Here is a 14,683-nt window from a genome sequence, read left to right as displayed (position 1 = left end):
CACGTCTAAAACTTTACGAGTTGTTAACAGCTGTACGGCCTGATCGTGTATTGTACTGTGACACTGATAGTATTATGTTTGTACAGCGACGGGTTGAAAAGCCTCCGCTTTCTTTGGGTTCCTACCTGTGTGAACTAACTAATGAAGTTGCCGAGGGATGGGAAATTAATGCATTTATAGGATTAGGGCCAAAAAATTATCCGTATCGGTTAAAAGAAGTTGAAACAGGGAAAGTAGTTATGTATTTAAAATTAGATGAATAACTTTAAATCATCGCCCAAGACAAGAAAATAATTTTGATAATTTTTATCAACTAGTTCGGGATAAAGTTTACAAAAACATTTAAACAGCCCAGGGAGGATTGTACTAAACTCAGAGTTTGTCATCGTATCCAGGTCTGAAACTAAATCACATCAAAAAGTTGAAAATAAAAGACGATGATTAAATCATGACAGTATTACTGACTATAGGACTTTCCCATCGACCCGCTCGGGAGAGTAATACTACCGGAAGTACGTTTTTTCGCGCGCTACTCAAGCCAGCTGTTTTACGCGCAATCCTAGCCAGTTGTTTTAAGTTGGTCACAAAATCTATATCAATGGCAACAAAACGAGCCTTGCGGGGCTTCTAACCCGTTCCTACTACTACTACTCCTTATCGTCACAAAAGTAAGTAAAACATGTTTGAGTATTATTTTCGTATTATTTTAATTTTGAAAAGTGTTATAAAATGTACATAAAATAGACATAAAATTTGTACTGTAAGCTTAATTACACGGAAATTTTAAGTTTGGATTGTACGCATAACTAGATGGAAAATTTTACACTTTTTTCTTTACGTTGGTCTGCTTACCTTGATTTGGGACTCAAAGTTCATCCTTTTTTCCTATGAAAAGTATCGATAGGCTAATTCAACAAGGAAATGATTATACTATGATAATTTAATTGAAATTCTTAGTAATTTGGCCCATGACAAACAGCAATGTCGTAATTGAAGAGGAAAAAGGAGGGAAATTCCCATTCACCACTGAACACTTCCCCGGAACCTCGTTCCCTTTTGTTTTCTAGGGGAGAGGGAACTTGGTAATGACATCAAACCTTCATGTGTAATTACAAAAATTAAATTTATAAACAAATAAGAAATCATCAGTTTATCAGGCTTTAATTGATATATTTATGCACAAGATTCCCTATCGAACGTGTGGTAGATGAAGTTTCTGTTCTCCATGAGTCGACATTACCAACTGACATGGTCGATATGGAAAAGATGTGTGGTGATAACGAGGCGATACTTCTTGCTGAGTATTTCAAAACTGACCGACAAAAATCGTTATCATACTCTAACAAGCAGATAGTCGATGAGGAGTTGAAGAAATTTCTACGTCGGGTAGTAGTGTTGTAGAGAATATCAGGCTTAGCGCCTGTTTTGAATTCTCCCTGTATGTTGTTATTGTTCTTCAAACAAGAAATTGTAATTATTAAATAATAAAGAAGAGACTTCTCTATGTTGTCACCTCATCCCAATACAAATTCATGCTTACCATTCTCTTCCTAGTTTCCGTAACTTCATCAAAACAAACTCAGCCACGCCGTTTCAGCAATTAACAAACTTCCCTATTGACTAAGATAATTGTGATGAGCTAGTCATCCACGTGCGGAGCACCAGGAAGAAGCGAGAGCAAGGAAGTAGAACAAAACCAGGGGACACGGGACCCTCCAGGTGAATAGTGTGACAGAAGCCGCCAGAAACACACTTTGGACTTTGAACATGAAGAATTTGAAGAAATATCAGAGGAATACTCTGCTTATCTAGTAGGTCAAATTCAGGAGGAATTGTCACCCGAAATTTTAGAAAAAAGAAAACTGTTTGACAGGTCACAAATTCAGGTTAACCCCGACCTTTTTGAGAGTGATAAAGAGAAATTTTATGATCTCGCTTATCGTTATTGTGATATTTTTATGTGGCACGATCAAGATTTTTCTTTTGCTAAGGATTATGAATATCAAATCCAGCTCAAAGACCACACACCTATTTGCAAACCAGCCCTACCTATACCGTATCATTTGCGTGCTGTAGTTAAAAAACAGCTGGACAATTTATTACAAACAGGGATCATTTCGAGAACTATATCCCCATGGAACTCACCCATTCTCTTAGTTAAAAAACGAACAGGTGATTATTGTTTTGTTTCTGATTTTCGGGCTGTAAATGTCCAGTGTAGGGTGGATTCCTTTTCGATTCCTAGCATGGAGGACGTGTTAAATCGTGTTTCTGGAAAGAAATTTATTACAACGTGCGATCAAAAGGATGCTTTCTTCCAAATCCGCATCACAGAAGATAGCAAACCAATCACAGCATTCTCTGTTTCGGGGGAGGGATCCTTTCATTATAATCTGGTTCCCCAGGGATTACTTTGTTCTTCTGCGGCGTTGAACCGGCTCATAAAACTGACATTAGCCGATATTCCATCGCCCCACATCTTGAATTACCTAGATGACTATTTTATAGTAGCTGACACCATACCGGAAATGTTAGAATTATGCACATTACTTTTTGATGCTTTTCGCAAGCGAGGTTTAAAATTGTCTCCAAAGAAAACCAAGTTTGCACAGACTTCTGTAGTTGTTCTTGGACATAAAGTAAATAAATATGATATTTCTGTTTCTGACAAAGTGATTGACACTATAAAATGTTACAAACGTCCTAAAACTAAAAAAACAACTAAAGTCATTTTTCGGCACTTGTAGTTTTGTGAGACGCTTTGTAAAGAATTTTAGTGAAATTTCAGCTCCTCTCTTACAATTACTTAAGCGTGATGCTAAATATAACTGGAAAAAGCCACAACAGGATGCTTTTGAAAAACTCAAAGAAGCAATAATAAATTCACCAACTTTAATGAACTATCACCCCAACAGACCATTATTTCTGTACACGGATGGATGTAAATCTGGGGTGGGGGCGGTTGCTAAGCAACCAATTGATGATAACCCTGACAGTGAATTAGTTCCTATTGGGTATTGTTCCCGGTCTCTAAACGCCACGGAAAAATATTATTCAATATATAAGATTGAACTTCTTGGGGTGCTGTATGCACTACGTTCTTTTCGTTACTGGCTCATTGGAAGACATTTTTTTCTAAAAACAGACTGTAGAGCGATTACGCTTCTGAAACAATCTAAAAATGTTAGTGGCAAGCTAGCTCGGTGGCTTTCTCAACTGGAACAATTTGACTTTACAATATCCCATGTCTCAGTAACCGCCAATATAGAAGCTGATAATATCAATCGTTTTGCTTCCAATAAAAGAGATCTCGAAGATGAAAAGTTGAGTTCAGAGGATCCCTGTGTTTTTTCTAGAAGATAACACCGATATTAATATTAGCGAAGCTCAGAGAAAAGATAATGTTCTTAAGCACATTATTGACTGGCTTGAGGGCAAATCTAAAGACAATCAGTATGAAAGACAAGCTTCCTGTTACGAATTGCGCAATAACATTCTTTACAGAAAAAATAAAACACCTATGGGTATGAACTACTTGCTTGCCATTCCTTTGTCATTGCGGGAAACAGTTTTTAAGAAGTGTCATGAGGAGATTTTAGGAGCCAATCACTCTGCTTTTAGTAAAACATATAAATTATTAGTTAACAGTGTATATTTTCCTGACATGAAAAGCTTTGTATATAGACGCTGTAGAGAATGCCTTCACTGCCAAATGTTAAAGAAAAGAGTTGGTTTGAGTTATGGTAAGCTGCAAACTCACCCTAGTGTTATGCCCTTTTACCGGCTTTATTTAGATGTAGTTAGACCTTATTGCACTAACAATATTTTGAAACACAAATATTTTGTGGTCTGTGTGGATGAAGCCACAAGATTTTGTATAACAGCTAGTATTCCAGACACCACTGCCAATACTTTGGCATCATTCCTTTTTAATGACGCCATTTTAAAATATGGGTTATTTTATGAACTCTGCCTAGATAGGGCAGCTGCTTTTACAAGCGCTATATTTAAGGAATTGTGCAATATTTGTGGTGTTACGTTGAAATTTGCAGACGTGAAAGCACATTTTTCTATTGGGCTTGCTGAGGTAACAATACGTAATTTGGAACAAAAATTGAAACTCAATATTGACCCAGATAATTCAGGAAACTGGGTGGAGTTACTTCCCAAGGTTACATTTAGCCATAATATTTCTATTAACACAAGTATGGGACACTCCAGTTTTGAATTACTCCATGGTTTCAAACCAAGGTTAATACACCAAGCTATGTTTGACACACAGTGTCAATTTCAAGACAACGCAGTCAGGCTATCTCATCTTAATGATATTCGAGAGCAGGCTGCTGAAAAATTATTCAAAAGATTCCAAACTTCTGCAAAATCATATGACAAGCGTCATAAACAAGTGCAATTTCAAAAGGGAGATCTTGTTTGGATATATGTAAATAATATGAAACGGGGCCCGACACGTGCTTTCACTGGGAAATACATTGGACCAGGTGAGATACAGGGCAAGAATAACGAAAATAGTTACTTCGTTAAATTCACTACTGGCACAGGAAGACAGAAAATAGACTCCATTACGGTTGACCGTCTTAAGAAATATTACCCTCCGTCGCCTCTGGACGAGTTAGGAGATCACGACCATCAACGCAAGAAGCCTCCCACCAGTGACGATATTGAAGCCACAGACTCAGCCATTCAAGGAGAGAACGTACCCCCTGAAGAGAACTGTATACAGAAGATGAGGAGGAACCGAATCAGCTGTCTCCACGAAATGATGAAGACGAAACAGGCTTACCAACATCTAGGTTTATTATTGAATTCACTGGAAGGAAAGAGGGAAAGGAAGAAAAAGATGATCAAACTGAGAATTACACGTGCCTAAATATCGTTAATGCCATTTCTATGCTCCATTTACCGGCGTCGGATGTCACAGCCAGACGTACGCTACATAATGCACCTAAAGTTCCTTCAAAATTTAGTGTGAACACGGAGATCAATTCTAAAGTAGCTTTGTACCATGGAAGCATTGTAGAACTCCAGGGTGATGCCATTGTAAACCCAAGTAACACGGATTTATTACCCATAGGGGGCGCAGACAGGGCAATACACTTAGCAGCAGGGCCACAAATAACTCAAGAATGTGCACGCATTGTGAAATTAAAAGAAGGTTCGTGCATAATTACAGAAGGATTCAATCTTCCAGCTAAACACGTAATACACACTTGTCGACCTAAAGGTGAAAATAGCAAATCATTACAGTCTTGTTACGAGAAAATCTTATTTAGTGTTTTAAACAATGATTTTCGTACAGTTGCATTGCCCACCATTTCAACAGGTGCATTTTTATATCCTAAAACACCAGCATGTCACATAGCCTTAAGTACTGTGAGAAATTTCTTGGAGGAAAATTTGGATTCCATAGATAAAATTATTTTTTGTGTTTCCGATGTACAGAATAAACGAATCTACGAACATTTGATGCATGAATATTTTCCTGTGGTGTAAAAAAAAGTGAGCTTGAGCACATGAGTGAATAAGCTAATCTTATTATTACGATACATTAGTAATGTATAGTGAAGTATTGATACTCTATTTTTGATAATTTTGAAACTACTTTTTAGTTTCTGTGGGATATTTTTATAGTCCTTTCATTTGAGTATTATTTATTGTGTATGAGTAGTGGGTTGCATGACAAGTGTTCTTTGAATATGTTTCATATTCTTTCTTGACCTTTTTATTGGTCGTTTTTTTTCACTGTCAGTGAACCTTCAAGTAACATTGAAATAAATAAATAAATAAAAATATATATGTACATATTAGACGAAATAAGGGAAAGAAGCACTCAGATGATTTTAGTGCTGTATATGGTAGATAATTTTAATATTGTTTTATTATTGCTCATAGCTCTTCAGCATGAAGTTAAGAAGTAAACACAAGAATACTGCTTCAAATCTATATTTAATTGTAGACCTAGGCATGATTTCTATTCTAATGTGCCACTTTTCTCACTTTGTTGCAGGCAAAATATCTCATTCTGCTTTTTGTGACGATAACTGCTGTCACTACAGTAGCAACTTTAGAATTCAGTATTTTGTCTGGATTTTATTTTAAAAAGTTAAGTAATATGGTCACCTATCAACACTCAGTACCATTAACTTTCAATATTAGTTTTGTGTTCCCGGAAAAATTAAACTCTTCTACGTTGCATAAATTTTTACACTGCAATACACAACAGTAATATCACATGAATGTATGCAAAGCCGCAGATACACTTAAGCAATTACACGATCACATTTTGAAAAACTTTTTGCATATACCGAAACCTATGTTTCATAAGCCGGCACCTAAGAAATCTAAGAGAGCGTTATTGGGTTTTATTGGCAATCTTCTAGGATGTTGTTGTGATGTAGCTGAATCATCAACTGTAGATGCTTTGCATCAAAAGGAAGAAAAGTTAGAAGAAACTGTATTGCAAGTTCAAAAACAATTAATGAAAAATAACATATTTTTACAGAACTCATCTCAAGAACTTTCAAATTTTCAGGCTCAAATTCAAAACAACTTTCAGAGAATTAGAAATTTTTCCCAACACATTGTAGAACAAGAAAAAAGATTAGGCAAATCTCTTGACACGCTAGATTCTAAAGTGACGGCTGAATCGTATGCTTTTATCTCTGAATTTTATGAAATCACGGCACAATTTTTGAAATTTTTGGAAATTTATAAATATGATTTATTAGTAGAAAGCTGTAGAGATGGCAAACTCAATGCTAATACTATACCATATGATGTTCTTGATGCACAACTATTAGCTTTAGAATCTACTCTTATTATATCTGGTTTTGTTTTAGCCATTGATAGAAACCTATTAGAAATTTATTACACTATTTCAACGCTGTCATGCTCGATAACTGAAAATTACATATATTTGCAACTGAAAATTCCTATCCTGGAAAAAGATTCTAGCTTTGAAATTTTTTCTGTAAGAAGTATACCATTCGCAATTAGAAACCAGACATGTGTCGTCAATTTGGAACCTGCTATTGTAGCTGTTCAAAACAAAAAGACTATAATTCCCATAATAGGATCTGATATGCTTGGTTGCCAGTTTCGAACTACTCGCTTATGTAAAATTCCCAACCACGTTATTACAAATTCTCGCCAAGCAGAATGTATTACGCACGGATATAGAGGACAAACTGTAAAGGACATTACTTCTACTTGCGATTTTCGATGTGAATCAGTCACAACAGTTCAAAAAATGGAATGAGATGACCACCAATACTTATTAACGCACCCTCCAAAATTTGTTACCCTATGGAATAATAGTATCCCAACCAAGCTCTCATTACCTGATCATTTGAATTTTGGTGCTGTACAAATAACTCTACCGTGTACCATCAAATTGGAAGTCACTCAGCATCTCTTTGTAAAAACAAATTTTCCCTGTTTCGATAATGATTTATCAAAACCTAAACTTCTACATTTATTTCCGGCAATGATTGTAAACAATGATTTATTTCTCGTTGGACAAAAATTCAAACCCAATGTTTTCTTTAATGTCAATACATTAGTGAATGATTTATGGATTTCATCTGTTAGCCACATGAATGTAACGCCTTTTTCATTGGTTGGAACATCATTTGAACGTCTTATCTTTGAACATGACTGGTTTGTTCCCGGAATCATTTTTCTTTGGCAATTAATACTCACCATTTACGTAATTTACGTTCTCAAACAAAACAAAATGTTAATTCTGCCATTTTGTTCCAAGCCTGTGAGAGCAATGGAATTATCTTCGGCGTTTCAAAGCTTTTTAGGAATTACTGACCTGCTCATCTTTATAACCCTAGTTCTCATGTTATTTGTGTTAATAAAAATCTTCCGATTATTACAAAAGAAACCATCATCTCTTCATCGTACTTTTCCAAGATTTTTGCCTGCTACTGCTACAAACAACGCCTCGATAGAAATACGCGAGGACTTGCATCACTCCACGCTAGAACTTACTCCGAGAAATATCTCAGCATCGTATTTAAACAATTACATCCCTTATGCGTAACGTATTTTAGCTCGTGGTATCCCAGTCATTTAACTAATCTGGAATAGTGCTACTCTTCATATACCGTTACCGAGTAGTCCGCGGTATATCGGACTTTTCAGGCACTTAGTAGAGGAAATGCTACTAACCAAATTAGTTAATCTAATTGTATCCTCCCATATTCTAACACTCCAACGAATATCAATTTTAACTAACACAAACTTTTACAAATATCTAAATTTAGAGATATTTTACTTTGAATATGTATAATATACATATTATTTAGCTTATATGTTATTTATTATTTATAATGTATCTTATTATATTACATATATTCATATATTTATTTTATATATCACAATTAGGTTAAGGAATCATATAATTATTGTATATAAGCAAGTTACAATTAATTTTTCTTTCAAATGTCATTTTTTCCCTTCCCACTTAACCCCTTACTTGTATCTCAGTCATAATCTATATTAATAATCCCATATTAAAATTATTACACATACCTCCCATCAAGATTGCATAACACCACACTTCCTGAAGTACTATGAACTAATTCGTTTTATTTTTCTTTCATGTAAAAAAAAATCTGAATCAGCGCAACCTTGAATTCTATCCTTCTACATCTTCGGTTTCTACGTAGTAATGGGAGCGTCTGACAGAGGGCAACCTTCAACAACATATTATAATTAATTCATACCTGACCGCCATCTTAAAGACATTGGAGAAATACTACAGCATCTTTGGGTCATCAACACTCTTCTCCAGTAGAACACTCCGAATTTTTTTCAAAATCGTCGTGGAGAAATAGAGCAGGGAGTGTAGAGGATATCAGGCTTAGCGCCTATTTTGAATTCTCCCTGTATGTTGTTATTGTTCTTCAAACAAGAAATTGTAATTATTAAATAATAAAGAAGAGACTCCCCTATGTTGTCACCTCATCCCAATACAAATTCATGCTTACCATTCTTTTCCTAGTTTCCGTAACTTCATCAAAACAAACTCAGCCACGCCGTTTCAGCAATTAACAAACTTCCCTATTGACCAAGATAAATGTGATGAGCTAGTCATCCACGTGCGGAGCACCAGGAAGAAGCGAGAGCAAGGAAGTAGAACAAAACCAGGGGACACGGAACTCTCCAGGTGAAAAGTGTGACAGAAGCCGCCAGAAACACACTTTGGACCCCTATTCAGAAGAGTCGTCGTAGCAGCAATTGAGAGACGGTCGGCACGCCTGGGTCCTCACCAACCATTGCATGACAGAGGTGTCATTCTGAAGAGGCCAGGACATCTGGGAGCTGTTGCCCTGAGGTCGAGAATTTCTTCACTCTCGAACGTGAGGTCCGGGATCGATACCAGACGGAAACACTCAACGAATTGGAGGATAAGGCTTCACCCGATATTTGAAGAGGCTCATCATATCGGAATGGCTGAGGTACAGTAAAACCCTTTCCTTTCCTAACCTTTGCGTCTCTGTGATTTCTTCTATTAGAAAACATGCATTTCATTTCATTCATCCCCAATTAATTACTTCAGCGCTGTACTGCTCAGATCCCCACGTACTTTGTCTCTTGCCATGCGAAGTGCTATCCCCACGTTCTTTCAGTAAAGAACTGATAATTGAGCAAATAACTGTGGTTGTAACCCCACAGTACAGTACAGCAAGAGTATTATCAATTTCCACGACAAAGTGCGAACGGGAATTTCCTCTTATGAATTTACAGATGACTGATATTAGAAACAGACTAAGTGTTCAAACATTAATTTGTTGTTCATTAATGTTAATGGACCACCGCTAGACAAGCTCAAAGTAGACGAGCTAGTTATTTCTTGGCTGAAGGATGGACATCATTCCGCTGCGAATGATTTACCACGGAAAAGTTCTGGAGGCCAACAGGAAAAAACCCGATTTCAGATTTGTTTTAAGTTGGCAAATTACGAGTTATGGAAAATGTATACTTGTATTACTAATGGCTTATTTGTGATATTCAACTTGTACCTAATTTTTAATAAGTCTCTTCTTTGCTTTTTATAAACTAGAGGTAAACTGCTTTGAAGAAATATCCATAATAATTACAATTATGCATATTTGTAACTTAAATTTACCGTGGTGTTTTAGTGATTACCAGTGGCGTATTTACGATTTTGTTTCGGGAGGGGCTTTGCTAACTTTCGGGGGGACTTTGCCTTAAAATGTGAAAATTCTGCAAGATATTTCATATACTTTACTATAGTAAGATTTCGGGGGGCTTAAGCCCAGAAGCCACCCCCCTAAATACGCCACTGGTGATTACATAAATTATAATCAGGAGCATACTTTGTATGGTCTCACAGAGGATACCCGAGCACCTTTACACGCTATGAAAAACTGATTTTTCATATCTTTGTGAGAAAAATACTGTAAACTAAGAAATCATAACCTTTTCCATATTGTACAGAGGTATTTTCCTGTGAATAGAAGTTTCTTTTAGAATGCGTTGAGAAATTAACACTTGCAAAAAATACTCTCCTAGTACAAATATACTTTAGGCACACACTAATTCCTCCCCCGCCTCGAAGTGCTTCAATTTTTACACTGACAATCATTTTACCATTTTATATTTTAGAGGTCAGATCCACCGTTATTGTAACAGAGTGGTGCTTGAGTGATTGACCGTAGAAATTCAAACTTAGATTAGTGACAATTTCACAGTCTTATTTTATTACGAGTGTAAATTCTCAGTAGAGAAGAGGCCGTGGATCATGTGTCAGAGTTGATGACGATGGACTTTGGTGAGTCACAGTGGATGAGAGTGGTTGGTTCATGGTGGGTGCTGGGTCACAATGGGTCAGAGTGGGTCACGGTGGGTAGTGGGTAATGGGTAAGAGTGGGTCACGGTGGGTGGTGGGTCATGAGTCAGAGTTGGTCACGATGGGTGGTGAGTCAAGTTTTCATTGACCCACGCCAACTCTAGCAAGCAAGTTGCACTGAAGACTACGGTGTCGAAAGCACAAGAGGCTAACACTATTTGCAATCACTGTATAAATAAAAATCTACACACTAAGACCTAACCCACACCACACAAATTACTACTTAGATGTCAGTTTGCGACGGTTTTCGTCCTTCCAGTTTATTTTCTGAAAATCACTACATCTTTCCCATCGATCATGCCACTATCCACTTGTTTTCTCTTTTCCACAATACGAGCGTACTTCATTTACACTCTCACTCTATTGATAACTGTCATCTGATCGAGGTTCAATACATTTATTTTAAAGTTTAACGTCGAAAATACATGTTAGGAGAAATGCACAAGAGCACATGCTTATTTCTAAGTTAATATTCTACTTACGCTCCTCCGAATATAAATGTTATTTGATACTCTTCCTTTGACATGAATATTATTTAAATAACATCTACCCGTAAATTTTAGACTGACTACTTAATGCACCATTCCTGTAATTGAATTAACAAAAGCTAGATCATATCTGTGCACTTTAAAAAATGGAATATAAAATAAACTAAAAGTATGTTCGTATTTTGTGTATTTATTTACACTCCTTGTATCCTAAAACGCTGTAATACATAAGGACTAGCGCGGGAGAGTAATACAAGGTATATAAAATAACTCCCTGAAGTAGGAACCAAATACACGATTCTGATTGATTAGTGCTACGTTCACGTTTCTTTACGATTCTTCACGTTTCTTTCTAGGATTCACGTTTCTTGCTACGTAGTAGTAGTAGGAACAGTTTAGAAGTCACACAGGGCTCGTTTCGTTCCACCTTGGCCTGCATCATTTAAATTGTGACTAACTTAAAACAGCTGCCTAGGATAGCGCGTAAAACAGCTGGCTAGAGTAGCGAGCAAAAAGTACTTTCGGGAGTATTACTCTCCCGAGCGGATCGCATATTTGCGGATCCCAAGAGTTACAGGTATCCTTTAATCTTATTGGCCGATACAAATAGGACATCAAGAGTTATGATCTACATATAGTAGAAAGTAAACGCTGAATGCTATCGGCCCTCATAGCCGAGCGTGCTAGCGCAACGTGCTAGTAATGAAAAGCGTTTTTTGCATGGGTTCAAACTTGGCCCAAGGAAAGTTTTTTTTATTGTTTTAAATTTTCATAACACTTTTTCATTAAAATAAGATTGAGTTGAGTTGATTTTAGTTTAGCGTCCCGTTCAGCAGCGAGGCTATATGAGACGTGGACCTACTGATTAACGTGGAATCCGAACCACATGAGCTCCCGCCGGGAATCGAACCCGTGTCTCCCACGCCAAAGGCGCGTACGCTAACCGCTTAGCCACGAATGAGCTCTAAAATAAGATTGAAAATAATACTCAAAAAAGTGATTTACCGATTATTTTTTAAAATTTCCATAGCACTTTTTTCATTAAAATAAGCCTGCTGTGTTACTATAGGGATCCATAGCAAAAGTAGTAGTAGTAGTAGTAGTAGTAGAAGTAGTAGTAGTAGTAGTAGTAGTAGTAGTAGTAGTAGTGGTAGTAGTAGTAATGATAATAGTAGTACTGGTAGTCAGGGGCGTCATTTAGGGGGGCAGGAGGGGCAATTGCCCCCCAAGAGTTTGAGAAATGCATATAATTTAATAGATTGTCTACTAATTTACTAATACGAAACGTGAAAATCTTATGTCGGTGGTGCTCTTTCCTCCCTCAAGCGAAGTCTGAAATTACGCTCCTGCTGGTAATAGTAGTAATAGTAGTAGTAGGAACTGGTTAGAAACCCCACAGGGGTTGGTTGGGTCCTGTTTTCTTGCCTAAATTTTTCTGTACATTTTACACGACCAACTTCAAACAACTGGCTAGGGTAGCGCGCGAAAAATAATACAGTGTAGTGTTCCAATGCTGAAACTCTTGGGACCGGCGTAAATGCGAACGGGTCGTAATACATCAACTGTATTTTTGACATCTATATCATTTTATTATTTATAACGTCAATCGCTCTACATTTTACGTAATAATTTGAAATCATTTCAGAATTATTCGCGGGTGAGCTTTCATTTGTTTTCGAAAGTATGAGGACCGCGTATATTTAATCACGCTCGGCCCCACCCATAGAAGCTAAATATACGGTTCTGATTGGTTGGAGTTATCCGTTTCTCGCCACGTAGCAAACATATACATAAATCACACCTGCTGCTGTCGGTCCTCGTGGCAGATCGTCCTAGTATTGAATACAGCTTTTGACGTGGGTTCAGACTCGGCGCAAGTAATTTTTTATTTTTTTAAATTTTCATAGCACCTTTATCATTAAAATAAGATAAAAATAATATTCATTTGGGCTTATACACACTATGTAATGCATAAAAAGTTATTTACTTGTTACGAATCATAGCTGAGCGAGCGAAGGAGGGTAGAAGGCCCGCAAGGCTTATTCGGTTGCACCTTTACCCCACGATAATACCACGTGACATTACGTCACACTTGGGTGGTCTGTGGCCAACTACCCACGTGGTCTTCTCTCGTTGGCCACGTAGGTGGTCCAACTTCTAACCTCACCTGCTTCCTTGCGACCATTTTTTTAGGGTAGCGCGTGAAAAAATATGCATGTTCTTACGGAATGTAACCCAAATATAATTATCTTTTTATTTTTATCAACACATAAAGTGACAATTTTCTTCAATTACTATAATACTGAATACATGTATCAGAAGGTTTTAAAAATCGCAAACTGCAACCAATTAGAAACGTGTACCTAGTTCCTATGGCTAGCGCGAAAAAATTAGATAATTTATTTAGAAAACTCTAGTGTTTTTCATACACGTATTTGACATTATCGTGAATCTTGAGTGTGTCAACTCTGACCTGACGTAGTACATAAGCAGTGATGCCAATTTAGCCTTTTTTTTTTTTTTTTGCTAAATCTAGCATATTTCGGATAGCATTTTGCCACTCTTTTGCCATTTTATTTTTTTTTTATTTGCCGTTAAATTAGTTCTAAAAATACCTTTTGTTTGAAAATAAAATGCAACCTCTAAAAATTATATTATACCGTATTATTTGATTTTTCTAGACCTAGGGTATTTTATTGCGCAACAAACACTTGTCTTTCATTCTTCTCTCTACCCACCAACAGATTTACAATTACTTAACAACACTTTCTCGATTCAGAAAGAATTTTAATGTCATTCCCGTAACGACCCCCTTTGCTACATTTTAATTATTTTAACTTTTGCATTTCATTGCAAGAATGAAAGTTCTCTAATATAAATTTAGTAAACTTTGGTCCTTCAAGCCACAGAAATTGTTTTTGTTTATTAAAGGAAGCAATTTTGATATCTAATTAGCTTGAATTCCTTCAATCAGTGGTCGAAGTGAGACGGTATACGGTGGTATGTCATACCGCGTCTCGTTTTTCAGTAATGAGGACATACATACAGTCTCTGGTTTTTCAGTGATCAAGACATTTTTTAAATAGCCGATATGTTGAGTCAAAATGATAGTAAAGCATTCCGCCTTTTTTTTCCTCTTCGAACACTGCCCTCTATTCCAGCGTTTCCCAACCTTCTTCAACTTGCGGCATACTATGGGTATAGCTTGGATTCTCGCGGCACACTTATAGATATTATTATTTGTAAACATAAAACACAGTGGTATTTTTTTCTGTGATTACTGATCTCCTTC

The 14,683-nt window shown here is 36.7% G+C and overlaps 1 pseudogene; it reads left to right on the top strand.

The window, feature by feature from the left end:
• Positions 1-4,908: 4,908 nt before the first annotated feature.
• Positions 4,909-5,511, top strand: LOC145661095 (ADP-ribose glycohydrolase MACROD2 pseudogene; annotated as a pseudogene).
• The last annotated feature ends 9,172 nt before the right edge of the window (positions 5,512-14,683 follow it).

This window comes from Thermobia domestica, chromosome 9 (genome assembly GCF_964235325.1).
Source record: "Thermobia domestica chromosome 9, izTheDome1.hap1.1, whole genome shotgun sequence".
NCBI classification, from domain to species: domain Eukaryota; kingdom Metazoa; phylum Arthropoda; class Insecta; order Zygentoma; family Lepismatidae; genus Thermobia; species Thermobia domestica.
This window is presented reverse-complemented; position numbering and strand designations above follow the sequence as displayed.